Below are 26,434 nucleotides of genomic sequence, written 5' to 3' on the forward strand. Positions count from 1 at the left end.
CTCTCCCCTTTGTTGGGTATTTCAGCTAAGGTCATTCCCATTGGGTCCTGGGAGCCTCTTGCTTTCCTGGCATCTAGGACTTTCTGGTGGCTACCCCCAGTTCCCTAACCCTACGGTTACACACTTCTGTTCAATCTGGTGACCCTCTGTATCTCTGCTGTCTCCTTCCAAACCTGGTCCTGCCCCCCTTTTCCCTCCTCTTTTTTTCTCCCTTCTAAGTCCTTCCCTCCCTCTACCTCCTGTGATTATTTTTCCCCTTCTAAGTAGGACTGAAGCATCCACACTTTGGTCTTCCTTCTTCTTGTGCTTCATGTGGTCTTTGAATTGTATCTTGGCCATTCTGAGCTTTTTTCCTTATAACCACTTATCAGTGAATGCATACCATACCATTTGTGTTCTTTGGGGATTGGGTTACTTCACTCAGTATGACATTTTCTAGTTCCATCCATTTGCCTAAGAATTTCATGAAGTCATTGTTGTTGGTTTTTTTTTAATTTATTTTTTCTTTTTTGGATATTTTATTTATTTACATTTCAGATGTCATGCCCTTTCCCCATTTCCCCTCCCTAGAACCCCCCATGACATCCCCCTCCTCTTTTTTGCTTTTATACCATTTTAATTACATGCAAGTATTAAGGTCAGTTCTAGGTTGAGGGACTAGCAATTCAATAGGAGTCTATTCAAATAGTCAAAGAACAAGCAAGGCAATAAGCAAAATTCGTGAACACTCCCGTGATCACTGTTTCTAAGGGCTTATTAGGATGACCAAAATATCTGAGCCTACTTCCCTGTCCTAGACCAAAGTCATTTTCATGTCTGAAGCCTACTTCCTTGTCCTAGCCTAAAATTTAGATTCCAGTCTGAAATTAGTACTCCATTGTGTAAATGTACCACATTTTCTCTATCCATTCCTCCATTGAAGGACATCTAGATTCTTTCCAGCTTTTGGCTATTATAAACAAGGCTGCTATGAACATAGTGAAACATGTGTACTTATTACATGTTGGAGCATATTCTGGGTATATGCCCAGGAATGGCATAGCTGGGTCCTCAGGTAATACTATGTACAATTTTCTGAGGAACCGCCAGAATGATTTCCAGGGTGGTTGTACCTACTTTCAATCCCACCAACAATGAAGGAGTGTTTCTCTTTCTCCACATCCTGGCCAGCATCTGCTGTCTAAAGCAGACCAGAAACTTAATTCTTAGGCCTGTTGGTCTAAAAATGTTTGTGGGCCTCCATTGCCATCTAGTGGATAAATACAGTCTGACTTGAGGGAGAGACATTTGATTTGAGATGACAATTGATCCCAAAGGAACATGTGGAATATTAAAAGTAAACAGATAAAATAGTTTACTTCCAGGTAATAATTGTAATATTATAATTATAATAATGGGGACAAATTTTTACACATTTGATATTGAACCAAAATAGTAAACATTCTCTATCTCTGCTGGACACCTTCAACTTACACTCCAGCGAGTGACACTGAACAGTCCCGACATCAACAGAGCTGTCTGTGAGGTGGACTCACTCAAGACAACGGGCAAGTCTGTGTTATATCCAGTTCCAGTCACCTCACTTAGAATGTTCAGTATTAAGAATCTATGCTTGGGACAACAGCTGATGAGCTGCTATGAAGCAAGCTACACAGGGTGAGGTAACATTCCTTATGGTTAGCATTCATTCGAAGACTTGCATGATGGCAAGTCACATCGGACCTGACCCTGTCTACACTGGATTGCTCAGTGCTCAGAATTAGGGTTAGCCCAACAGTTAGTGACATGTTCCTAGAAGACTGTACGGTGGACCTCTGACCTGGTGGCTTGGTGACTTCTGTCTGGTTACGATTTCTTTGCCCTCTCCCACCCTTCCTCTCATAGTTGCAAGCAGAATGCTTATTCATGCATTTGCTTTGTGTCCATGGGACTATGACTGACAGAGTCAACGAGTAAAACATTTGCTTCCCAGAAAACAAACCAAGATGGGCAAGATGGCTCAGTGGGTATAGACCCTTGCCTGGCAAAGCTGGCAACCTGAGTTTGATCCCCAAATTTTAAGGTAGAAAGAGAGAACCCACTCAGGAAAGCTGTCTTCTGACCACTACAGGAGCTCACACACATGCATGTGGACATGCACACGCACACGCACACGCACACGCACACGCACACGCACACACACACACAGGATGCACTAATACTACAACCAAACAACAGCAACAAAGCATAGTCTCTTGATTGAGGGCAAACTAATGTAGTTTCAACTGGAAGGTTTTTTTTAAGTAGAGCGGCTACAGATTCTGGATTTGTCAAGGTCCAGGCTCAGAGGTCCTTCCCCTGCCTTGTAACTCTGCTCTTGCTGGGAGGAAAGAAAAAAGCCTACATGCAGAATCCTCTCAGAGAAGGGGGATGCAGAGGGTTGCTCACAGCCAGCATGGCTTGATGCCAATTCCATACTCTTGGTTGTACTACTGCTCCTGTTAGTGAGAAGAAGCCCTTTTCTCTAAAACCAATCTGGTAGAGGGCTATTTGACACCAAACTAGTATTAACCAGTATTGGAAGGATCTAGCCTGTTTCCTGATAAAGTTATAAAAGGGGGTGTTTTTAGCACCACTTCATAAGCTCTCTATAGAATTTGGTTTTTTAAAAAAGATTTATTTTATGATTAATTGTGTGTATGGTTGTGTGTGTGGATGCTCTCAGATGCCAGAAGCATAAGACCCCGCTGCCTGGAGTCACAGGAAGTTGTAAGCTGTCTGATTTGGGTTCTGGGAACCAGACTCTAGTCCTCTGCAACAATAGTGTGTGTTCTGAAGCACGGAACCACGTCTCCAGCTCCCACATCAGATTTAATACAGTACAATCATTTTTCATTGGGTGGGCAACATTTAATCATTTATTCATTTAGTCTCACTATGTGACCTAGGCTGTCCAGGAACTCACCATGTAGCCAGGCTGGCCTCAAACTCATTATCCACCTGCCTCCACCTCCTGAGTGCTGGGATTACACATGAACACCTAGCTGACTTTGGTATAACATGTATCCAGTAAGTGATTGCTCTGTGCAGTGCTCAGTCTTTGCTAAGCCAATGACTTCAAAGACTAGTAGTACATCAGAATTTCTTTGAGAAAGGAAATAACAAAAAATAAAAAAAAATACTCATTTCCATGACTAAACCATGATTGGAGCCTTGGGACCAAGAAAAGAGAATGATTTATTCATATTTTTATACATTGTACTTAAAAATATTTTAATCTTTATTATTTAAAAAGTTGCAAAAAAGTCATACCTGAAATTAACCAGACTGAAGACTCTACCATTTGGTGAACTCCCGTTCAGTTAGAGTACCTTTGGGAATAGACATTGTGGAGCTTCTCATTGGGTGTTATACTTTTGCTATTGAATATATCTTATGTTCTTATTAACTACCAAACCTCTAGAACTTCATAACAGTGGTAGAACTAGAGAAGCAATTAACTTTATATCCTCTTTCATAACACATGTTCTTATCCAGTCCTTTCCCCATCCCCTGGTATTCAGTCATTAATTTTTTTTTTTTTTTAAATCTATATGGGTGCTTTATAGGTTCTGGGTCCCTAACTTGGGTCTTCTGTAAGAGCAACAGCTCCAGAGTGACCCTTTCAATATTAAATCTAATCTTGTTATCCCTAACTTAAACATAGCATTCAACTGAGCATATTGGCATATGCCACAGTAATTCCAGCACTTGAAGGCAGAGGCAGGAATCAGAGGCCAGTCTGGGCTACACAATGAGCACCAGGCCAGCTTGAGCTATTGTTGAGCGCCTGTATTCTCTGAGTTGAGGCATTCCTTCCTGGGGGGGTCGAGAGCTTTCACGGGATTCAGGAAATGAAACTTACAAGGTTCAGGAAACTCCTAAAGTTACAAGATTCACAAGGACCCTCAAGGTTATGTAAACAGTAGCAATGGCTGGGAAGAGAAGACTCCCCCTTCCCCTGCCACCCATTGAGCCAACAACTATGTAGGTCATGCAGGGAGCTCTAGAGATACAGTGTTTATGAGTCCTTGGCCACACTGGAGTGGGCTATTCTGTAACAAAGCTGCATGGAGTCACCCATGCTTCTTCGAGGAATGTAAATAAACTGATGTAGTTCACTAAACTAGACTTGGCTGGAGTTATTTCTTTGGTCTATCATCTGTGCCTAATCTGGAGTGAATAGATACTTACATATTCACAGTGTTTCTCCACAGATAAGGGGAAAGGAATGCCTTTCCAAACAAACACTTTCAGTTTTCATTGATGGTCATTGGTGATGGCTGCCTGAATAATGTGCCCTTTGTAACAGGTTGTGGCTTTTTGTTTACTATTGCCCCCCCCCAGAGGCAAATATTTACACATAGGAGAAGATCAACAATTGCTCATTAAATTAAATGATTGCCTTCTCTTTTAATTACCTTACCTTTGTAGCATCGCAAGGAAACATACTGCCTATTCTTTTTCCTTGACGTTGCAAAGCTTCCTTTGTCTTTTACCAAAATAACCCCCTCTCTTTAAAAATTGTACTTCCCTTCTATTTATTTACTAATTTACAGTGCTGAGACTTGAACCCAGGGCCTCATGCTTGCTAGTCAAACACTCTAGCATTAAGCTATAGCCCCACCCTTCCCTGGTCCCTCTCAAGTAGGGATTGAGTAGATACATAAAATATGGCTTTAACATAAGCTTGTTTCGGCATTCTCCTTCTATTCCTCTTCCTCTTCCTCCCCTTTCTTCTATATGGAGATCAAACCAGGGCCTCACACACGCCACCCAGTGCCCCACTGCATAGCCACATACACTACCTGTCTGCTTCCCTCTCCTCACATCTGCTCCCTGTGGCCTCTTGTCTCTCACTGCTGTAGTCTTCCTGGAAACCCCCAACCCCTTCCCTTTCGGGGCTAGTTTCATGGTGTTTTCAACATCTGTTATGGTTTAGAGGAGCCCTTGTCTACAATAGAAGTTCTTTCCAGACCACGATATAACATTCCAGTAAAAGCAAATGAACGAATATACAGCAAGGAAACACACTTCATAAGGATACGTCCCTGTAAGTGGGCCGCCGCAGCTGTAAGTGGGCCGCCGCAGCAGAAGGAGGCATCTGCCTGTCGTTTCGCCCCGGCAGCCGGATGGATTGTTCCAGCCGGGTCAGGACCCTTTCCACCGCACTGTGTGGTTTGCTTTCCATGCTTGGCAGACTGTGGGTTCCAGTGTGTGTATTGGCACTGGCTAGACAGCAAGTGCAAACAGCTGGCTTTCTCGCTGTTCATCCCACGCCAAAAATATCCCTCGGCTGATGTTCTTAACTGCTTTTGCAGCTAGTAACATCAGTGAGTGGGAAATCAAATATTTTATCTTGGGGTTCATTTTAATGCTCTTTTCCAGATGTTTTCTGGGCTGTTCCTCAGATGTTGATTTGTGGTGGTGTTGATATTTTCTTTCCATAGCATCTTATTATTTTGGAGCAGTGAGATTTAATTTAGTTGGGGGAAATGTTCTTTTCTTTCTTTTTTTTTTTCTTTCTTCCAAATGCTTTGACTTCTGATGACACACAATCATTCTGTGTCTGGTGGTAATCCTACAAACTGTAAGCCTCAGGACTTGGCCTGATTATAGACGGGACTAGACAGAAGCAGCTTTAGAAGAAAAGCCACACCTGTATGAAGACTACTAGATACACACTGATCACAGGCCTGAGGTAATGTTAAAATCTGAGATATGCCTTATCCAGCCTTCCTATTTCTGCACAGCGGTATGAGTGGGTCTCACAGATGCTAAGCAACATGGCCACCCAGCTAGCTATCAGGAAAATCAGAACCAGGAGCAGGCCTAGGTTAGTAGAGAGGAGTCTTTCTCTCCGTGCTTCTTACCTGGATGTGTACGTGACGTTACTTGTCCCCTATCCCCGGGAGCTCATCATCAGTTGACAATGATACCTTTTGACAACATTGTGAAGAGACAGGACAAGCTCTGCCGCCAGTGTCAAGGAGGCCCCGCCCCCTCCATCTGTCTCTGTGGGCAGTCCTGCCTGCTTCACACCGCTAGACATGCCGGCAGTCGTGTGCTGTGTGCAGATGCATCCCTGGTTTGGAATGGCTCGCTGTGAAGCTGTGTTGCCAGAAACTGATCTCAAACATCCACGCTCCCATCCCTTCTTTCTCTCTAGAAGCTCTCCCCTAGAGAACAAACCTGCCCAAGGCCTCTTAGAGCTCTGTATCCACAGTGACAGGGGTGCAGTGGGGATTAAGTTCAGTGTGCCGTGAGGCAGTCTGGTGTGACCTTGACAGCAGCTTATAAATAAGTCAGGGTAGATGACGCTGATGATGGGAAGTCTATGTGGGAAAGGCCAGAAGAACGAAATGTGCTCATTGGGAATGAAGAATGACAGCACACAGGCAGAACCCCCCAAAAGCTGAAATTCTCATAAAACTGTAGGTAAGCTTACATTATGTCTTACACATTTTAAACTCTGGACCGAGGCCGAAAACATCACCTGCCTTAGGTCTTTGTACAGATACTTATGAGCTACAGGCTAACAAAACTGACCAGCAAAGCACTTCAAGATTTGGTTATAATCTATAGACTGTCAGTTTGGGGGTAACTGGTAAAGTAATTTGCGGTCTCTTTTTGTCTCTTTTAATTGATGGCTTTTCTCTGCAGCTAGCTTTGCAGGAGAAATTGAAACACAACTGCTGCCTTATAAATCCACGCAGCAAAATAAGTGGTGTTCAGAGAGTAACAAGAAGGGTCTAGACGAGTTCGCCTAACAGCTCGGCTTACTTCTGTTACTGGAACATTCCGTGTGGGCTCAGTAGCGTCTCCTGCCTTTAGGGCAGTGGGGTTTGGAACTCAGAGGCAATCTTGGGATAGAAAGGAACCCATACACACTATTGAAACTAGCCAGAATCAACACCTAACAAGCCTGGAAGAGGAGCGTAGGAGACTCCAACAAGGCTTGCCCGGATGGAAACTGGCCTGCCTCACCTTACTCGACTGGACGAACTCTCGCTGTTTGTCATTCTTTCAGCTTGGGGGCACTTAAATCCGTTGGCTCCCTTATTCTGTAACACCTATCAATCCTGAACACAGTGGGTAGGCAGTGACTGTCCTGCCATCACGCCAAAGATGTCCCCTCCCCTGGCCTGGGGTAGATTTACTGCTGGAGGAGCCTCTGATTGAGCGCCTGCTCTGCAGCTGTTCTGGGCATGCGCCGGCCATTCCACGCTTACCCTCCCCACTGCCAGGGTGAATGCTTGTTTGTGGTTTGTGTCCCCAGCACTATGCTTTATAGCGACTCTCTGGCTTTTCTTTGGGTGTGAGCAGTCCTGGAGTATTTGAACACTGAGCGTGACAGCTCCGTTGTACACTTGACGTTGATAACAGGTAGAAGATTTAGGTGATCTAAAAAGAAGTCAAAATATTTAATTTGTATTTATGTATCCTCTTGGAGCTAGAATCCAGGGCCTGTGCAAGATAGGCAAGCATTTTCCTACGGAGCCATACCCTGTGTTCTGGCTTTGAAATCTTGACTTAAAGATGATCTCAGCAACTGTCTGACCAGTGAGACTCAGATTATACTTAAGAGATAAAATATATATATATATATATATATATATATATATATATATATATATATGCAAAATACATACATGTATGTGAAAATGCCATAACGAAACCCACTCTTTTGAGCACTAATTAACAACAACAACAACAATAACAATAATAATACATAAAAATGACCACAGCAAATAGCATTTCTTTTTAGATAGGGTCCCATATAGCCCAGGTTAGCTTTAGATTCCCTATGTAGCCCAGGCTGGTCTTCTTTCTTTGGTCACCTGAATATGAGATTAAAGGTGTGAGCCACTAGGCCTAAAGGGCTGTTCACATACTAGGCAAGCTCTCTAGCACTGAGGTATATTCCAAGTTCATAAGTAGCATAAAATATACTTTTATTAGTGTGATATTTATTGTATAAATCAGTGGGCCCTATAGTGACACTTTGATGAAGTATGTCCCCATTGTCCCTCTGCCTCGTGGTTGTCTCCTTTCTCTTCCTACAAAGTACCTTCTGTTTGCATGTTATATACATACACATATATAAAGATGTATGGCCCAGGTTCCATATATGAGAGAAAGCATGCGATGTTTGTCTTTCTGGTCTGGTTTATTTCACCTAATCTGATAATCTTCAATTCTATCAATACTCTTGGAAATGGCGGGGCTTCACTTTTCTTTATGGCTGAGTAAAACCTGAGTCACATTTTCTAAAGAAGTTTCTACTCAGGAAAGGAAGTTGAAGTAAGGAGAGTTGGATGTATAACGCTCAAGTCTTCAGAGTTTTCAACTTCGATAGCAACAGAAAACCAAACCAAACCTTCCTCATGTACTCCAAGAACACAGTTCTGCTTTGTCATTCTGTTGCTTTGTAAACCTTTCCCAGTACTCAGAGAACAGTTCCGCCTCATCACGATGTCACTTTGTTAGCATTTTCTGTCATCACCGGGAACAGTGATCTTGTCTGCATCTTAAACTTTAAACTGGTGAAGGAGAAGCTCATATTCACCTCTCTTATGTCCCTGTGAGTAGGCACGTGAGCTATTGAAGCAACAAACCTACCAAGCTATCCAACCAAGACCTGCGTGTTGGGACCTAAGAGCTGTTGGTTGGACTACAGATCACAACTCCTGTAATGTGAGGACCTAGTGAGTCACACAGTGTGTCCCTGTCCTCTCTGCCTCCCTCCTCAACTGCAAGGCATTGACATCTTATTTATGAAGTGATGATAAATAAATATGAATAAATAAATATATATGAAGTGATATAAATAAATATAAAGTGATGATTTTCTCCAGATCACCAACATGGGACTTCAAGTTAGTAAAACTCACGTGTGTGAATGTGTGTGCTCATGGTGCTGTCTGGGAACAAAATCAGAGGGACACGGCCTGATAGAATGTCGTTGCCCGGCTAGTTAACTCTTTCCTCTTTCTTCTTTCTTTGCGCAGACGTTTCTGTAGTTGGCATCTTGGTGACACAGCGTTCTCTCCCCTGCCCCTGCTCTATGGTGCCTCCGACTCCCATTCTCTCTGCTCTGGACGACTGCCGGCCACATCCTAGTCTACCCTGCTGCTTGCTCTTCATTCACTCTGTCTTGTGAGGCTCATTTTCCCCGAGCACAGGGTTGGCTGTGACAACCATCTAGTTGCAAATGTTCAGTCACTCTCATTTGTTCAATGTTCCTCTTTCATTTCTTCTTCTTAAATCCCTGTCTGAGCTGGCTGTGAGCCATCTTTGCATTCCTCTCTATGTAGCCCCTTCTCTTTGCCAAGATTCTGTCCTGTTTCCGGGGTCCACTCACTATTCCCAAAATGTGCCTGAAGGTTCTTTTTTGAGGCAGAACCAAGCTTGACTGCTGTATTATTTAGGGTCAACTGTCTAGACTGCTCTTATCTTTCAATGTTTTAGGGCTCAGTTTGGTCCAAGGGTCTTCCCTAAATGTCCCTAAGAAGCCCCTGTTTTCCCTTAGCACATGGTGCTTGTGTTTCACTGTGTAATAGCCCTGGCTGTCTTGGGCTCACTTTGTAGATCAGGTTGGCCTTGAACTCACTGAGACCCACCTGCCTGTGTCTCCTGAGTGATGGGATTGATGGCGTACACCACCACACCCAGCACGTTGTGCTTTTACATTTCTCAGAACACCCATCTGTCTTTGCCTTTCACATTGGCATGTGCCAGGATGGAGTGGGCTGAGCACCTGCGTTTTAATCACAGATCTGATTATTTGGATGATCTGGTTAACTATCTCTTTCAGTTGTCAGCGAACTGCTGACAACAACCGTCTCATGGGATTTTTATTGTGGGCATTAAATGAGACGATATCATGCAATGTAACCTAGTTGCAGGCTGTCATTATGTGGACAGAATGCAGGAATTGTTGTCATTTTTCCTCTTTCTGCTTTAGTTGCTTTTCTAGGCTATGACTTCATCGAGTGTTGGATCTTTTCCTATAGTGGGGGCAGCAAACACCCATCAAAGACTAGAAAGAATTGTAGGCTCAGCCATTAACAAATCTGTCACATATTCTTTCTGTTCTTTTCTTCCCCCCCCCTCTCTCTCTCTTCCTTTCTTTCGTCTTACAACTTTATAAATCTACCCTAACTCACAGATTGTACCAAACAGGGCCCTAGACCAGCTGCAGCTTGCTGACCTCGTTATGTAGTCCAGACCAGTGTTTCACTCATCAATGCGTCTGGTTAAACAAGGGTCCCATGATTACATGATTAGGCCCTATGAAACCTTTCCTATTATTTCAAATCTTTTACAAGTGACCTCCGTTGTAGTTAGAATGTGAAACACCTCCCATAGGCTCATTCATGTGTTTCAACACTTGGCCCCCACTGGTGGTGAAGTTTGGGGAGGCTGTAGAGCCCTTAGGAGGGGGGATCCTGGCTGGGATAAGTCACTGGGGAGGGCCGTGAGGTTTATTTTAATGTAATATTTAAAATGCATCCTTTGAGAATGTCACACATGCCTACAATGTATTTTGAGCATACCCACCTCTCCCTAATACCCACTTCAGTTGCTCCAGGAACCTTCTCTGTGTCTACCAATTCCATGCCTCCTCTGCCTCCTCTCCCTGCTGTACCACCTCCTCCTCCTGAATGTAACCCATTGAATCTTAGTGGTGCCTGCAAGTGCATGGGTGTGGGATGACCCCCTGGAGCACGGGAAATGTATCAGAGACCCTATACCCAGGAAAAGAATTCTCCTGCATCAGCTTTTAATTGTTGATAGCTCCTCAGCTAGGGGTGGGGACTTTTCAGCTCCTCCTCCATCAATGCTGGAATGTTGTTTGACTTGGTCTTGTACAGATCTTGGGCAGGTTATGACAGCTACTGTGGGTCCATGCAAGCAACGACTCTGTTAGGTTCAGGAGACACGGTTACATGGCCATCCTCCCTGACCTCTGGCTCTTACAGACTTTCCTTTCTTTCTTCTGCATTGCTCCGTGAGGCTAGCAGGAAGAGAGTGTGATGTAGCTGTTCCTCGCCTTGAGAGTTTGTGAGTCTCTGTATTAACTGTTGTTCGTTGCAAACAGAAGCTTCTCTGCTGAGAGCTACATCAATCTGTGGATATAAAGATAATCGTTTAGAAGGTTGTTTGATAACATGTCCATTCAGTGACATAATAGTAATTGGTTCTTCCTTAGGACTTATGACCTCAACCCTGGGTTCTTGGCCAGGTTTGCAGTACTAGGCATGGCTTCTCTTTAATGGAGTGGACCTTAAATCCAATAAGACGTGGTTGGGTATCTCCATTGCCATGCTGATATTGTTCCACTGGGCATAAACTGCATATGTTGCCAGGTCTGTTGCTGTTGTAGCTCACAGGGTTCATAGCTGTGTAAAACTGTTGATTATGTTTCTCCCTCAGCAGCCTGCATAGCATCTTCTGACACTATGAAGGTTAGCCCCAAGAAGATCAAAGGATTCATGTCCCATGATCAAGTGTGTCATATTAGCAATAGGGGCTTACTGACAAGTTCTGGTGGGCAACCAAGAGAAATGCCAAAGCTTGTATTGGATTTTTGGGTAAGGGGGTTAGGGGAGTCTCTGGGACCTCCCTTGACTGATAGCTTGAAAGAAACTATCCCATCCTTGGCCTTTTGCATTAAATGGTTTTTGGGAGGTGTCTTAGTTAGGGTTTTACTGCTGTGAACGGACACCATGACCCAGGCATCTCTTATAAGAACTCCAATTAAATGTTTACATGGAGCTGGTTTACAGGTTCAGAGGTTCAGTCCATTATCATCAAGGTGGGAACATGGTAGCATCCAGGCAGGCATGGTGCAGGAGGAGCTGAGAGTTCTATATCCTCATCTGAAGGCTGCTAGCAGAATACTGACTTCCAGGCAGCTAGGAAGAGGGTCTTAAAGCCCACACCCACAGTGACACACCTACTCCAACAAGGCCATACCTTCTAATGGTGTCACTCCCTGGTTCAAGCATATACAAACCATCACAGGAGGGGTATTATCCTTGCCGTGCAGAGTAACTCCATGTCAGCTCTTTTATTTATTTTTTTAAATGCGATTTTTGGAAAGCTTATAAAATAGTCAACTTCCATACCTACTTAGTGTTCACACTTTGCATCTTGGGGTGCAGATGGGACATGACTATCCAGCCCTGCTTTTGACCCTGTGCCAACTCACCAGGATGAACCGTATCCCTCTGCAGCTGCAAATGAAAGTAAGCCCTTTCTTCCTTAAGTTGCTTGGTATTTTATCATATCTACAGGAAAGAAATGAAGAGGACTTCTTCTTCCTCTTTCTCTTCCCCTTCCCCTCCTCCTCCTCCTCCTCCTCCTCCTCCTCCTCCTCCTCCTCCTCCTTCTTCGATTTATTTATGTACGTGAGTACACTGTTGCTGTCTTCAGACACACCAGAAGAGGGCATCAGATCCCATTACAGATGGTTGTGAGCCACCATGTGGTTGCTAGGAATTGAACTCAGGACCTCTGAAAAAGCAGTCAGTGCATTTACCCACTGAACCCCCTCTCCAGTCCCAAAGACAGCTTCTTGTCTTTGTTTCCCACATCACACCATTTTCCTGATGTCTGCAGCGGATTTGTGTCTAGAAGTAACCTACACACGTCCTTGAGCATGGAGCCACCTCTACAGTGTTGTCTTTGCACATTGGCCTGTTTTTCTAGTCTAGTCAAGCGAAGGAGTCCTATGTCAACTCAGCAATTCTAAATTAGTGTGGGAGGAACAATTATGAGACTATTTAGACAAGCTGGTCCTACACTGTACCTATTTATGTCTTTCCTCTAACGTATGAAGTCCTGGCTCCCATGCTGGTTTTAATCAAACATCTGGAAAAGCCAGTGTCACTGTGGCAAAGGGGAAATGAGAACACTGGGATTAGCATAGCTTTTTAATTTCCTCTTTGCCTACCACATTTGCATATAAACTCCCAGGAGGCCACTTTATTTTCTCCATGGTGCTTTATCACAACAATAATTATTACTTCCGTTAGGAACCTTTCATAGGTGCCTGGGAACAGGAGGAGGAATAATGGCTTTCTCTGAGAATTTTCATCTCTGGTGATTCAAATCTCTACTCTGCTTCCTTTATGAACTCTTATCACAGGAAACAATAGGCGCTAAATTTGAAGCACAGGCTACATCTGTGTCTCAACACACTTAAAAATCCTGTCTCTTATCATTGATCAATGATTGTGATACTGAGTATTGAGTTTTTTTTTTTTGCTATTGTTAATTTAAAAATATATGTATGTGTGTATGTGCACACCAAAGCACCAGGTTAGTCAATAAGGTCCACACATATTTAGTTTCTTTACACAGTTTAGCTGGGTGTGGTGGCCCATACCTGTAACCACAGGACTCCAGAAGGTAAGGCAGAAGGGCCCAGCATTTGAAGCCAACTTGAACTATGCTAACCTGAGCTTCACAGAAACCTTTTTTCAACCAAACCAAACCAAACCAAACCAAACCAAACCAAACCAAACCAAACCAAACCAAACCAAACCAAACCAAACCAAACCAAACCAACAAAACCCACAAAACCCTAACCTAGCCAGACGTCAAACCAAGCAAAGCCAGTCAACTTCAGATTTTCATAGTGAAATGATTCTTTATGAAAAATTACCAAAGTTTCCACTAGGTGTCGCTGCTGTACCCTGAATTAGCCAAATATAGGCACAGACTAAGAGAAATCTACCCACAAATTCACTCTCATGATTGTTTAAACAGTTTGTTATTGGGATGACACAGAAGAAAAGGCTACTCACTTCTACATAATTTTGTATAAGTTATCACTTGCAACTTTTGTTCAAATATGGCAAAATATCTTATTAGAGAAGCTAACTCGATAGTAATGTTTATTTTTTAGAAAAAAAAAAATCCTGTGGTGGTTTGAGTATGTTTAGCTCAGGGAGTGGCACTATTAGGAGGTGTGGCCTTGTTGAAGTAGGTGTGGCCTTGTTGGAATAGGTGTGTCACTGTGGGCTTGGGCTTTAAGACCCTCATCCTAGATGCCTGAAGTCAGTATTCCACTAGCAGCCTTCAGATGAAGATGTAGAATTCCCAGTTCCTCTTGTACCATGCCTGCCTGGATGATGCCATGTTCCCACCTTGATGATAATGGACTGAACCTTTGAACCTGTAAGCCAGCCCCAATTAAATGTTGTCCTCTTAAGAGTTGTCTTGGGGGCTGGAGAGATGGCTCAGCTGTTAGGAGCACTGACTGCTCTTCCAGAGGTCCTGAGTTCAATTCCCAGCAACCACATGATGGCTCGCTCTGATCTGTAATGGGATGTAATGCCTCCTCCTTCTGGTGGGTTTATAGGGAGCAACAGTGTACTCACTTACATTAAATGACTAAATCTAAATAAATTAAAAAAAAAAAAAGAGTTGCCTTGGTCAGGGTGTCTGTTCACAGCAGTAAAACCCAAACAAAGGTTTTTACAACAACAACCAAAAGGTATACAAAGATAAAACCTTAAAGGAGGCAAAAAAAAAAATTAAGTAAATGATATAAATAGACTTTAGGAAATGCTACATTTTGACAATATTTTTAAATTAAGATAATTATCACTAATGTCATGATGGTTCACCCTTGCATTCCCAGCAGTCTAGAGGCCGAGATCGGGGAATCATGACTTCCGGGTCAGCTTGGGCTACATAGCACATCCCAGGTTAACTTGGGCTATAAAATGAGACCTTGCCTGGCCAAACTTCTCTCCCTCTCTTTCTCTCTTTCTCTCTTTCTCTCTTTCTCTCTTTCTCTCTTTCTCTCTTTCTTCTCTCTTTCTCTCTTCTCTCTTTCTCTCTTCTCTCTTTCTCTCTCCCCTCTCCCCTCTCCCCTCTCTCCCCTCTCCCCTCTCCCCTCTCCCCTCTCCCCTCTCCCCTCTCCCCTCTCCCCTCTCCCCTCTCCCCCCTCCCCCCTCCCCCCCTCCCCTCCCCCCCCCCTCCCCTCCCCTCCCCTCCCTCTCCCCTCTCCCCTCCCCCCCTCCCCCCTCTCCCCTCTCCCCTCTCCCCTCTCCCCTCTCCCCTCTCCCCTCTCCCCTCTCCCCTCTCCCCTCTCCCCTCTCCCCTCTCCCCCCTCCCCTCTCCCCCCTCCCCCCCTCCCCTCTCCCCCCTCCCCTCCCCCCCTCCCCTCCCCTCCCCTCTCTCTTTGGGTTTTCGAGACTGTGTAGCCCTGGCTGTCCTGGAACTCACTCTATAGACCAGGCTGGCCTCTCGCCTACCTCTGCCTTCCAAGTGCTGGGATTAAAGGAGTGTGCCACTACTGCCCGGCACAAACTTTCTCTTATAAAAGTAATTACTTTAAGAATTAGGCAACATTCTGTCTTGAAAGAAAAGGAAAACTTTAATTTTGGTCATGACTCAAAAATCTAAGCCTCATCTACCTCGTTGCCAAGACTGTGGGGATGGAGTAGCTGCCAAGATATCAAGCCTATGCTTTGGGGACTATTCACCAGTGTTCTACGTTGTTGACGATGACGAGAAAAAAAATTACACAGGATGTAAGCCGGAGAAGGAGCAGCGGTAGCGAGACTGCGACAGTTATGTGGGTCTTCATGGGGGTCAGATCAGTCATGTGAGGGGAAGCAATGAGGAACCATCCTTGAGAGTCCCACTGTAGGCAACACACCTCGTCCCTGTGAGCGCAAAGCCACAAGCAGGGAGTTGTAGGGTCTGAGGAGATGACTCATGGTCAGGAAAGACACACCTTCCAGAAGCAAGGATGAAGAAAGAAGGGTATTATATGTCCAGTCTACTATTTTTACCCTTCTGGTTTGCAGTTAAATTGTGACTTCAGTCATTTGGTTATGGTGACAGAAGCTCCGTTGGAGTTAAAGACTCTTAAAAAAAAAAAAACCACACAAGATAAACAAGCCTATGCATTCTCGTATTTTTCCTGTAATTCTGCATTTTGCTAATCCAAATAGTCCACTAGGCCTGGATAAACTATAAATAAAACCCTAAAATTTCTCATAAGTAAATACAGAGTGGAGCAAACGCAAAATTATGTTGAGTTTTTCCTGCATTTGGAGTATGTATTAAAAAGTACTGCTGTACGCAAGTGCTTTTTTTTACAATTCTTTTTATTTTTTTAATTACTGCATGTAATGTGTGTGTGTACCTATGCATGTATGCAGGTGTGCATGCAGGCCAGAGGGCAACCTTGGGTGTCCTTCCTCAGGCACTAGACACTATTTTTTTTCTTAAATGATAAGACCTGTTGCTGGCCTGAAACTCTTTAAGTAGATCGGCCTGCCTTTGCCTCCCCGGTGCTGTTGGGTTGTGCTCAGTTTGTTTGTTTGTTTTTTAAATATGAATGTTGAGGATTGAACTCTGGTCCTCACACTTGTATGGCAAGTCCTTTACCAACAGAGCCATTCTCCAGTCCCCTTAGGAAGTATTTTAAGATTGAAGTTGAACTTCAATAGTACTGAAACATTGGCGTTACATAGTAAGAACCTCATGAATATTTAAATATTATTTACATATAATGTTTATGCATTACTTTAGTGTCTGTCTCCCAACACCACCTGCACTGCTTCACTTTAACAGTGTCTGTACAAGTAGATGCTTAAATGTTTTTTGTCTTTTTGTATATGAACTACCAATCAACCTAAGAGTGTGAAGATAAAAGTATTGCTGAATTAAATGAAGTAATTTAACTACTTTATTTAATCACTAAGGATGATTTCAATCTTATGAATATAGAGTAATTTGTGAACATGACTGACTCAGAGTAAAGCTGAGTTCAAAAGTCCTTCAGTAGGAGACACACTCAGTTTAAAATACTGAGAACCTCGGCCTTGTCATTCGGCTATTTTCCTCTGTCCCTAATTTATCCTCCAGAATAGTTTTGAGCATTGGCTTCTTTTCTTTGAACAGCCTTAGTAGTTGGTCCTCTCCTTGCACCATGCTTGAGACAGATCTCAAACAGTTTATCTGCTGTTACGTACACCAGGCTAGCTGGTCTATGAGCTTCTGGAGTTCCTCTCATCTCTGCCTCCTATCTCCCTATAGGAATGTTAAGATAACACATGTGCATTACCACATCTGACTTGATGAATTTTCTTGTCATTCAAACCTAGATCCTCACCCTTGTGCAGAAAGTCAGCATCCCAGAACCTTATTTCTTTCCCTTTTTTACGAGTTTATTTTTATTTAATTTCTTTCATATAGTATATTTTGGTCATGAGATTCTTCCCTAGTGTCTCTGGATCCTACATACCTCTCTCCCTACCCACCCACCTTGATATTCATTCTCTCTCTCTCCCTCTCAAAACAAAAACACCTCCCCCAAAAACAAAAATCAAAAGAGAAAACCCGTAAGACCAAAGCAAACAAGCAAGCAAGCAAACAAAAGCCTATAAAAATTCATAGCATTCACTTGGTGCTGATCATTCTTTCAGGTTGGGCCCGTCCTCGAGTGTGGTCGGTGTACACAGTGTCACGCCACTGGAGAAATCGACTTTCTTGTTGCCAGCACATATCGATGGCAAATAGCTTCTTGGAAGCTTCATCTCCCCTTCCCTCTCTCAGTGCTAGTCTTGAACCTCTGAGGGTCCTACATATACTGTCACAGTCTGTTAGCTCCCATGTGTGTCAGTCCTGCTGTGTCTGAAGGGCTCTGTTTCCTTAGAGTCACCTACTATCTCTGGCTCTTTACAAACTTTCTGCCTCCTCTTCTGCATAGATCCCTGAGCCCTAAGGGGATTTGATGAAGACATCCATTTAGGACTCACTTCTCCAAAGCCCTCACTCCCCTAGAACCGTATTTCTTGGCTGTGATATTTGTCCCAACAATATTATTCTCGAATAAGAAATGGTTGGGTAATAACCATTCATCTAGACATGCCAGGCCTATGAGAAGACCAGGCTATTTAATCAATGCCAACTGGTGTTGTAGTCTTTGTGCTTGATTCTGGAGTTCTAGTAGAGAGCTAGTGTTCTCCACACACCGTGCTGCTTCAAAACGATCTCTGTATTTTTGATAATGTTGAGTTCTCTACTTCAAATCAATATTCCCTCTTTCTTCATTTGTGATACTGCTAATTGCCTTTAAGAATCATTTCAAGTGTCACTTGCTCCACAAATCCAAAAGCACAAAACCAATAGAGTCTCACAAGCTACCACCCATGCTCCACTGGAGGATGGTATGAGGGTCTTTGCTTGCTTGCTTGCTTGTTTGTTTTGTTTTTGGTACACACCTGTAGCATCTATATATCTGCATTCCTCCCCAGAGGAAGCAACACAGAGAAAAGTGACTGGGGAGATGGCTCAGCCACTAAGAGCACTTGCTGCTTTTGCAGAAGACCCAGGTTTGATTTCCAGGATCCACATGGCAGTTCACAACAACCTGTCACACCAGATGGGTCCAGAGTATCCAATGGCCTCTCTTGACCTCCCTACACACAGTGTACATGTGATGCACAGACATGCATGCAGACAAAATATTTATACACATACAAAGGAATGAATCATATTTTAAAATAAAAAATATTTGAAGACTGCTGACTCCTGTTTCTCTGGCAAATGTCCCCAAATGCCTTGTCTCAGTCACTAGGATGGACAGCCATTGATTAACCCAAGGCCATTCATACTTCCTCCATAGCTTGTCAAGCAAGGTACAGAACTCTACTTTGGAAGCCATTAACTTTAAGAATCTGTGGTCATTTTGAAAAAAATATCTTTCTTACCATGTTGCTGAGAAATCTAATCATTCCTGACATCCTCTTTTTTTCTAAAACTTTCTATTATAAAGAAATTTAAAGATGTTCAAAGAGGGAATAAGATGAATCTCCAAGTGTCCCTCATCCTGTCTCCACGGCTATCAACTCAGCCTACAACTTTCTGCACATTTTTCTATTACGTTGAATCAAAATCCAGAATCGTACTAGTTTGTGGTGATGCCCATTAGGAATCACACTTCTGCTCTTTTGTGGGCCATTTGCTGTATTCTCTGAAAGGTTTTACGGACATTTTTATAAATTTATAAATTTTAACAATATGCCTGCTATACCCATTTCTGTGTCTCTTTCTATGTGTGAGCTCATTTTCTTTGGTTCTAAAAATGCCCTTAAATGGTTTCATTGATGCTGTCTTTTCCTCATCGCTCAGAATCCTGACCTCTCAGATGGGTTTCCATCTGTTTCATATGATATTGTTTTCTTTTTTTCTTGGTTTAGAAAATCATTTAAAACTTATATAGTATACATGTGTGTGTGTGTGTGTGTGTGTGCGCGTGTGTGCGTGTGTGTGTCTGTGTTTATGTGCTCAACTGTGCAGTTAATCATAGGAGCCAGAAGAGGGCGTAAGAACTTTCTGAAATTGGAGTTAGAGGCAGTTGCGAATTGCATGAAGTGGATGCTGGGAATGGAACTCAGGCTTCCTGCCAAAGCCTTGCATGTGTTTAATTTCTGAGCTGTCTCTCTAGCCACCCTGATCTACATTTCCAGGGGATTTGTGTAGTTTTATTTCTTGACTCAAAACTTTCCAATTATGTCTGTATAGTTTTGTTTTCCTTTTGATGCTTTAATTAAAAACAACTACAAAACAAACATCTAAGCATCAGATCCCTTAGAACTGAGCTACAGATTGTTGTGAGCTGCCACATGACTGCTAGAAATTGAACCTGGTTCCTCTGTTTCTCCAGCCTGTTTGGTCTTTGGAAACAGCGTCTTAAAACTCAGCCAACCTCAAACACTGTACACACCTGCCTCAGCCCCCCAAGTGGTGGAATAGCTGTGTGTCACTATTGTAGAATTTTACTGCTGTGAACAGACAGCATGACCAAGGCAACTCTTACAAGGACAACATTTATTTGGAGCTGGCTTACAGTTTTAGAGGTTCAGTCCATTATCATCAAGGTAGGAACATGGCATCCAGACAGGCATGGTACAGGAGGAGCTGAGAATTCTGTATCTTCATCTGAAGGCTGCTAGCAGAATACTGGCTTTCAGGCAGCTAGGGTGAGAGTCTTACACCCACACTCACAGTGACACACCTACAGTAACACAGGGCTATAGTTTCTAATAGTGCCACTCTGTGGGCTGAGCATATACAAACCAACATACTCCACTCCTTGGCCCCCATAGGCTTGTCCAAACATATGGGTCTATGGGGACCATACCAAAACATATCATAATGCAGAAATACATTTAGTCTAACTTCAAAAGTCCCCATAGTCTATAGCAGTGTCAACAATGCCAAAAATCCAAAGTCCAAAGTCTCTTCTGAGATCCATTCAATCACTTAACTGTAATCCCCAATGCAAGACAAGAAACCAGCTGGGCAAACTCCAAACTCTGCATCTCCATGATGTAAAAGCTGTCTTCAGATCTCCAACTTCTTTTTTTTAAATCTTTGTTGGCTGCAAAAAACCTTCCTCCTCCTGGGCTGGTTCTACTCCGTTAGCAGCTTTCCTCAGCAGGTATCCCATGGCTCTGGCATCTCGAACATCTTGGAGTCTCCAAAGCAGCTTCAATGTTATAGCTTCTTGTTTCAATGTCTGGGATCCACACACAATCTTCTGGGCTCCTCCAAAGAGCTGGCATCATTTCTCCAGTTCTGCCCTCTGGAGCACTCTAAGCTCAGATCCATCCACTCCACTGCTGCTGCTGTTCTCGGTGATCATCCCATGGTACTGGCATCTCCAATACACTAGGTTTCACCAATAGCCTCATAGGCTCTCTTCATGGTGTCTTTGCACGACCTCTTCAGTCCTGGGCCATCAACTACAACTGGCAACTGAGGCTGCACCTTCACCAATGGCCTTCCATGGCCTCTCACAGTGCCAAGACTCAGCTGCTCTTCATGACCCCTTCATGCCTTCAAAACCAGTACCACCTGGTTGTGTTGACTCTTACATATTACCAAGTACAGCTGCAACATGAGGTACAACCTTGGCTATCTCTGGGACAGAGCCTCTTTGTGCTCTCAGAAAACACTTCCCAGAAGATCTCACCTCAGGGATGCTGATCTCTTCTTTGTCACCAATCACCAATCTTAATTTCTTAGCTTTAGCTAACCAGCATCAATTGTCCCAGTAGTCTCTTCTATTTTTTACTCTAAAGCCAGAGCCACATGGCCGAAGCTGCTGTGTTCTGCTGCTTGCTGGCCTGGATTGGATGTCCTTGAATTTGCTCTGTAGATTGACCTTGAATTCAGAGACCTACATGGCTCTGTTTCTTGGAATTAAAGGTGTAGTCCACCATTCCTGGATCTAAACTTAGCTGGGTAGGATCTTGTTCCAAAGTCCCACTCCCTTAATTTGCTATCTCCTGGAATATAGGATTCAGCTGCATTTCACTTCCTGGTGCCCCTTTATTACTTGAACCATATATTTTATATTTTTCCTTTCTAAGCTTGCTACACTTGTTCAAAAATGCTTGTCGTGAGACTTAACCAGAAAACAAAGTTTATAATGGGCATTTCTGAGACTTCCTTTGTCAAGGCAGTTAATCTGAGTCTCTTTACCTTAGCTCTGGCAACTCTTCAGACAAGGGCAATAAGTAGCCACATTCTTCACCAAAACAAAAACAAAAACAAAAACACAAAACCAAAAACAGTCTCTAGGCCACATTCTGAAATTCTTCTCCACTGAAATCTCTTGGGCCAGGTCTGCACAGTTCAAATCACTCTCAGCAACAAAGTCTTCCATCTTCCTACTAGGATAGCCCATTAAGCCCAACTTAAAGCATTGCACTGCTTTCCAAATCCCAAAGTCCACATTCCTTCTCCAAACAAAAGCATGGTCAGGCCTATTACAGCAATACCCTTACTCTCTGGTACCAACTTCTATCTTAGTTAAGGTTTTACTGCTGTGAACAGACACCATGACCAAGGCAATTCTTAGAAGGACAACATTTAGCTGAGGCTGGCTTACAGGTTCAGTGGTTCAGTCCATTATCATCAAGGTGGGAACATGGCAGCATCCAGGCAGACATGGTGCAGGAGGAACTGAGAGTTCTATATCTATCTGAAGGCTGCTAGGAGACTGACTTCCAGGCAGTGAGGATGAGAGTCTTAAAGCCCACACCCACAGTGACACACCCACTCCAACAGGGCCACACCTTCTAATAGTGCCACTCCCTGGGCTGAGCATAAACAAACCATTAAAGTCACCAAACCTAGCTTTTTTAATTTTTTTCTTTCTTGCCCAGTTCTTTACTACATCATTTTAAAAAGCCTTAACACTGTTTTACAACATTTTCTGAATGTTTCTTTTTATGGTGTCTCGTTTTTGTTTCATGGTGGAATATGGGTTTTCTTTGTCATCTTGATCATACAATGATATTTTTCGAGGTTTTTCTCTCCTTCAAAATTGTGCTTTCTCAATTTGCTTACTATTTGGTGTTCTATCTTCTGTGATGGGAATGTCATTATTGGATTTCTAATTCCTCTACTGTCTCCTTATGAACAAGAAAATGTGAGATTGATTGAAAAGTGATTGGCCCGGCTGGAGAGACGGCTATATTTGTTCAGAGCAATTGCGTCTCTTCCAGAGGTCCCGAGCTTAGTTCCCAGAACCCATGCCTGGTAGTTCTCAATTGTCTGAAACTCCAGCCCCGTGGGGACCCAACATCTCTAGTCTCCAAGGGTACTTGCACTCACGTGCACATACCTACACACGTACATATAATTAAAAATATGACCAATTTTTTGAAATTGAAAAGAAGCGAGAAAAAGGAGAGGCGATTGGACCACTAAGCTTCACAGAAGTGGGAGGCTTATTTGCGGGGGACAGTCTGAGGGTTGGTATTTTAGGAGTAGGTCAGACATTCGGAAAAGAGGTTTTCAATCTGCCGTTTGCAGGGTTAGCATCTGGCTGCCAGTTCTCTGTGGCTGTGCCTCCACGGGAGAAGGCTCAAAGCGTTTGCATTAAACACTGGCCTTCTGATCAGTAGATGTCTGTCTGGTCTCGCAGCACACCTCCCCTTGGCCCCACCTGTCTGTTTTATGTGGGTCAACATAAGGGATCTGAGACATCTGTCTGCCCACACTTCCTTATTTGGAACCCTTTCACACTCAGTTACAGATTTTCCTGGTGTTGCCAATGTCTGATTTTGAGTTTGGAGGACTGTGGTACAAATTATGATGGTTGTGAATCGCCCTGCAGCCAGCTAGGGATTTCAGGTTTTGGGGATGTTAAATCAGTGATCGTACATTCTTCTGCTTTCCGACTTCCAAAAATGTCATCGCTGCTATTTCCTCTCCAGTTTTCCTCACCAGTACAGGCTTTGGGACCACACGGAAGGTTTGTTCTGTTGCCACAGGGTCAGGAAGAGAGAACTAGGTTCATGCTCTTGTACCCTCCCCTGCCTGCTTTTTGTTTGTTTGTTTTTGTTTTTTGTTTTTTTTTTTTTTTTTTAAATCAGGGTCTCACAATGTAACCCATGTTGGTCTCAGACTCAACAACCTCATGCCTTAGTCTTCTGAGAGATGGGTCACAAGTGTGTGTCATCACAAGCCTGGCTGGAGTGAGTGTGTTTTTGATTTTGTCAGATGAATCAAACTCACACCTCTTTGGGAGACTGTAAGTAGAACACAACACCTTAGACTTCTGGGCTCTCCATTACCCTTTAAAGCCTTAAACTGCCACAGGCACAGTTTTATATAGACACGACCTCTGCTCCTCCAGATGAGTTTGATGGTAGGTCTTCTGGTAACCAGCATGGTTCCAGAGCCTCTGAACCTGGTTCTGTAGTTAGGAATCAGCCATCAACAGGGCCTGGCCATACATGGTGATGATGTCATTGTTCTCCTTAGAAGGCACATGTTTCCAGTCACAGAGCATCAGGCTGTGGAAACGGACTGGTTGATTCCTTTAATCTGGACCACATGAGCATCATGCTTTACAAAGGCATAGCATCTATGCTAGGAATCCACCATTAGTACAGAGTTAGCAGCTTGTGGTGCAGCTTGCCAGGCTCCATTACTTTGGGAAGAATCTGCTCCCCTTGTTGAAGCTGTAGGTTCATGTGCAGTGCACCAGTCTTCTCATGTTCAACACTTGCAGGGCTGTGGTGGGTGGACAACAGGGCTGTGGGGACTGACAAGAACTTCTCACTGTAGAGCTGCACCCGGAACAGACAGGACCCAGTGTATATTTAATCATTCATTTCTTGAACTTTTTTCTTGTTTTATTTCTGTTGCCATAATGAAATACTGACAAAAAGCAACTTAGAGATGGAAGACTTTACTTGGCCTACAGTTCCAGGTCTGTTACTGTAGGGAAGTCAAGACAGAAGCTTAAAGCATCACACGTGTAGTCACGATCAGACAGAGAATACATTCATGTGTTCTTGCTTGCTTCTGCTTAGTTTGATTTCTTGAATCATACTGTTCAAGATTGCTTAGGGAATGACACTGCCCACAGTGGACTGAGCCTTACTACACCAATTAACAAATAAGACAATTTCTGCAGGCTGAGTTCATCTAAATAGTTCTTATGATACACCCTTATGAGGTGTGGAGAGATGGCTCAGTGGTTAAGTAGCACTTCCTTTTTGGAAGAGTTAGCTTCTCAGTACCCGTGTCAGGTGCTCGCAACACCTTGTGACTTCAGTTTTCCGGAGTCAATACTGTCTTCTGTCTCCTGCCTCCTCCTCCTCTTCCTCCTCCTCCTCCTCCTCCTACACACACACACACACACACACACACACACACACACACACACAAATCTAAAAAGAAAATACTCTTTCCTGTGGCGATTTTAGGTTGTGTTCAGAAGATTTGATTCCCAGCATGCACAAAGGTGGCTCACAAGCATTTAGAACGCCAGTGAGCACTGGCGAGCAGGGAGCCCATACCAGACCTCGTGCAACTTTATGAAGAACAGCTCCGAGGTTCCTTCAAGAAACCGAAAATAGACGCAGACTGCAGCCATCACATCACACATGGGAGCTTATGGCTAAAGAAAGGGAAATTCAGAGACCAAAGCCAGGCTGCATCCCCATGGTCTATGAAACACCACTCACAGGAACCAAGACACAATATGGACCTTGGTGTCCATCAAGAGATGCAAGGATAAAAAAATGTGATACTTATACTTCATGAAACATTTGTTATTCCCTGTAAAAGGATGAAATCCTGTCATTTGCAGCAAGATGAATGGAGCTGGGAGATTTTAAGTAAATTAAGCCAGACCCCCAAAACAAAATGCTGCGTGCCCTCTCTCATATGGAGAACTGTAATAAGTTGATATAAAAATAGGGTGCTAATGAATCGTGGTTGGAATGGCAGAGGCTGAAACGGGGAAACACATCAGTAGTTTCATTGTGTCTGTGACAAATAAACAGAGAGAAACATTTTAAAAATTGTTATAGAAACATGAGTTGGGTGGTGGTGGCACACACCTTTAATTGCAGCACTTAGAAGGGAGAGGCCAGCCTGGTCTACTGAGTAAGTTCCTAGTCTACAGAGTAAGTTACAGGATAGCATGGGCTACTAGAGAAACCTTGTCTAAAAAACCCAAAAGATTATGGAAACGTGTAAATAAAAAAAAAAATCACTCAATGAAATTAGCCAGACCCAAAGTAGTCTATTTAAATGAACTTTTACATAGTTAGAATATAAAAATAGAATATTTTAAAATATGTATTTATTGTACTGTGCATGTGTGTGTGCATGTGTGTGTGTGTATGTATGGGAGAGAGAGAGAGAGAGAGAGAGAGAGAGGGAACACATATTGAGAGGAAGTCAGAGGACAACTTGTGGAAGTTGGTTCTCTTCTTCCCCTGTATGGGTCTCAGGTTTGGCCCCAAACACCTTTGTCCACTGAGCCATCTTACCAGCCTGACAAACCATTTAAAAAGAGGAAATATGTACTTTGGCTCATGGTTGTGGGGTGTCAGTGCTGGTGTGCTGGCTCCCTGACTGTGTGCTGTGGTGAGACCATCATGGTGGGAGTGTGGTGGAAAGGTTGCTTCCCCGTGGCATCCATGAAGCAGGGAGCAGGAGAGAGGATACTGAAGTAGGATCTGTTCTGCAAAGATTAACCTTGGTTCATGCTTCCTTGGCAGCAGGCTCCCAGAGTCTCTCAGTTAGCAGCACCAGCTGCAATCCAAACATTCAACACCTTGGCATATGGGGCATTTCACATTCGGACAATAGGAGAAGAGGAGAGGGAGGCTCCAGAACACACTCCCAAACATGGATTCCATAGCCATCGGTGGCACTGTTATCCCAGGAACATAGTATACATTTTATTAAAAAGTGGAGGAGAGGAGTTTAAGTTTGGGGGTCTCTAGACTTAAAGAATAAAAAGATGGAGCCATCAGTCAAGCAGATTTCATCACTACACACTGTACACACATATTGAAATATCATTCTGTAGCCCATAAATATATGGAATTTTTTACTAGTT

At 43.4% G+C, this 26,434-nt stretch overlaps 1 protein-coding gene and 1 long non-coding RNA gene across 3 annotated transcripts in view; one reads left to right on the top strand and one right to left on the bottom strand.

Annotated features, from left to right (window-relative positions):
• Sec24b (SEC24 homolog B, COPII component) overlaps positions 1-6,154 on the bottom strand; it is a 96,409-nt gene extending 90,255 nt beyond the window's left edge. For both annotated transcript variants that reach the window (XM_076933256.1, XM_076933255.1), the window contains exon 1: positions 5,892-6,154. The gene's annotated coding sequence lies outside the window, so the exon portion shown is untranslated. The remainder of the gene's footprint in view (positions 1-5,891) is intronic.
• A 142-nt stretch (positions 6,155-6,296) lies between these two features.
• LOC143442132 (uncharacterized) overlaps positions 6,297-26,434 on the top strand; it is a 38,936-nt gene continuing 18,798 nt past the window's right edge. Inside the window, exon 1 of the long non-coding RNA XR_013110124.1 lies at positions 6,297-6,456. This is a non-coding gene — a long non-coding RNA (uncharacterized LOC143442132). The remainder of the gene's footprint in view (positions 6,457-26,434) is intronic.

Source organism: Arvicanthis niloticus, chromosome 4 (genome assembly GCF_011762505.2).
Source record: "Arvicanthis niloticus isolate mArvNil1 chromosome 4, mArvNil1.pat.X, whole genome shotgun sequence".
In the NCBI taxonomy this organism is placed as follows: Eukaryota; Metazoa; Chordata; class Mammalia; order Rodentia; family Muridae; genus Arvicanthis; species Arvicanthis niloticus.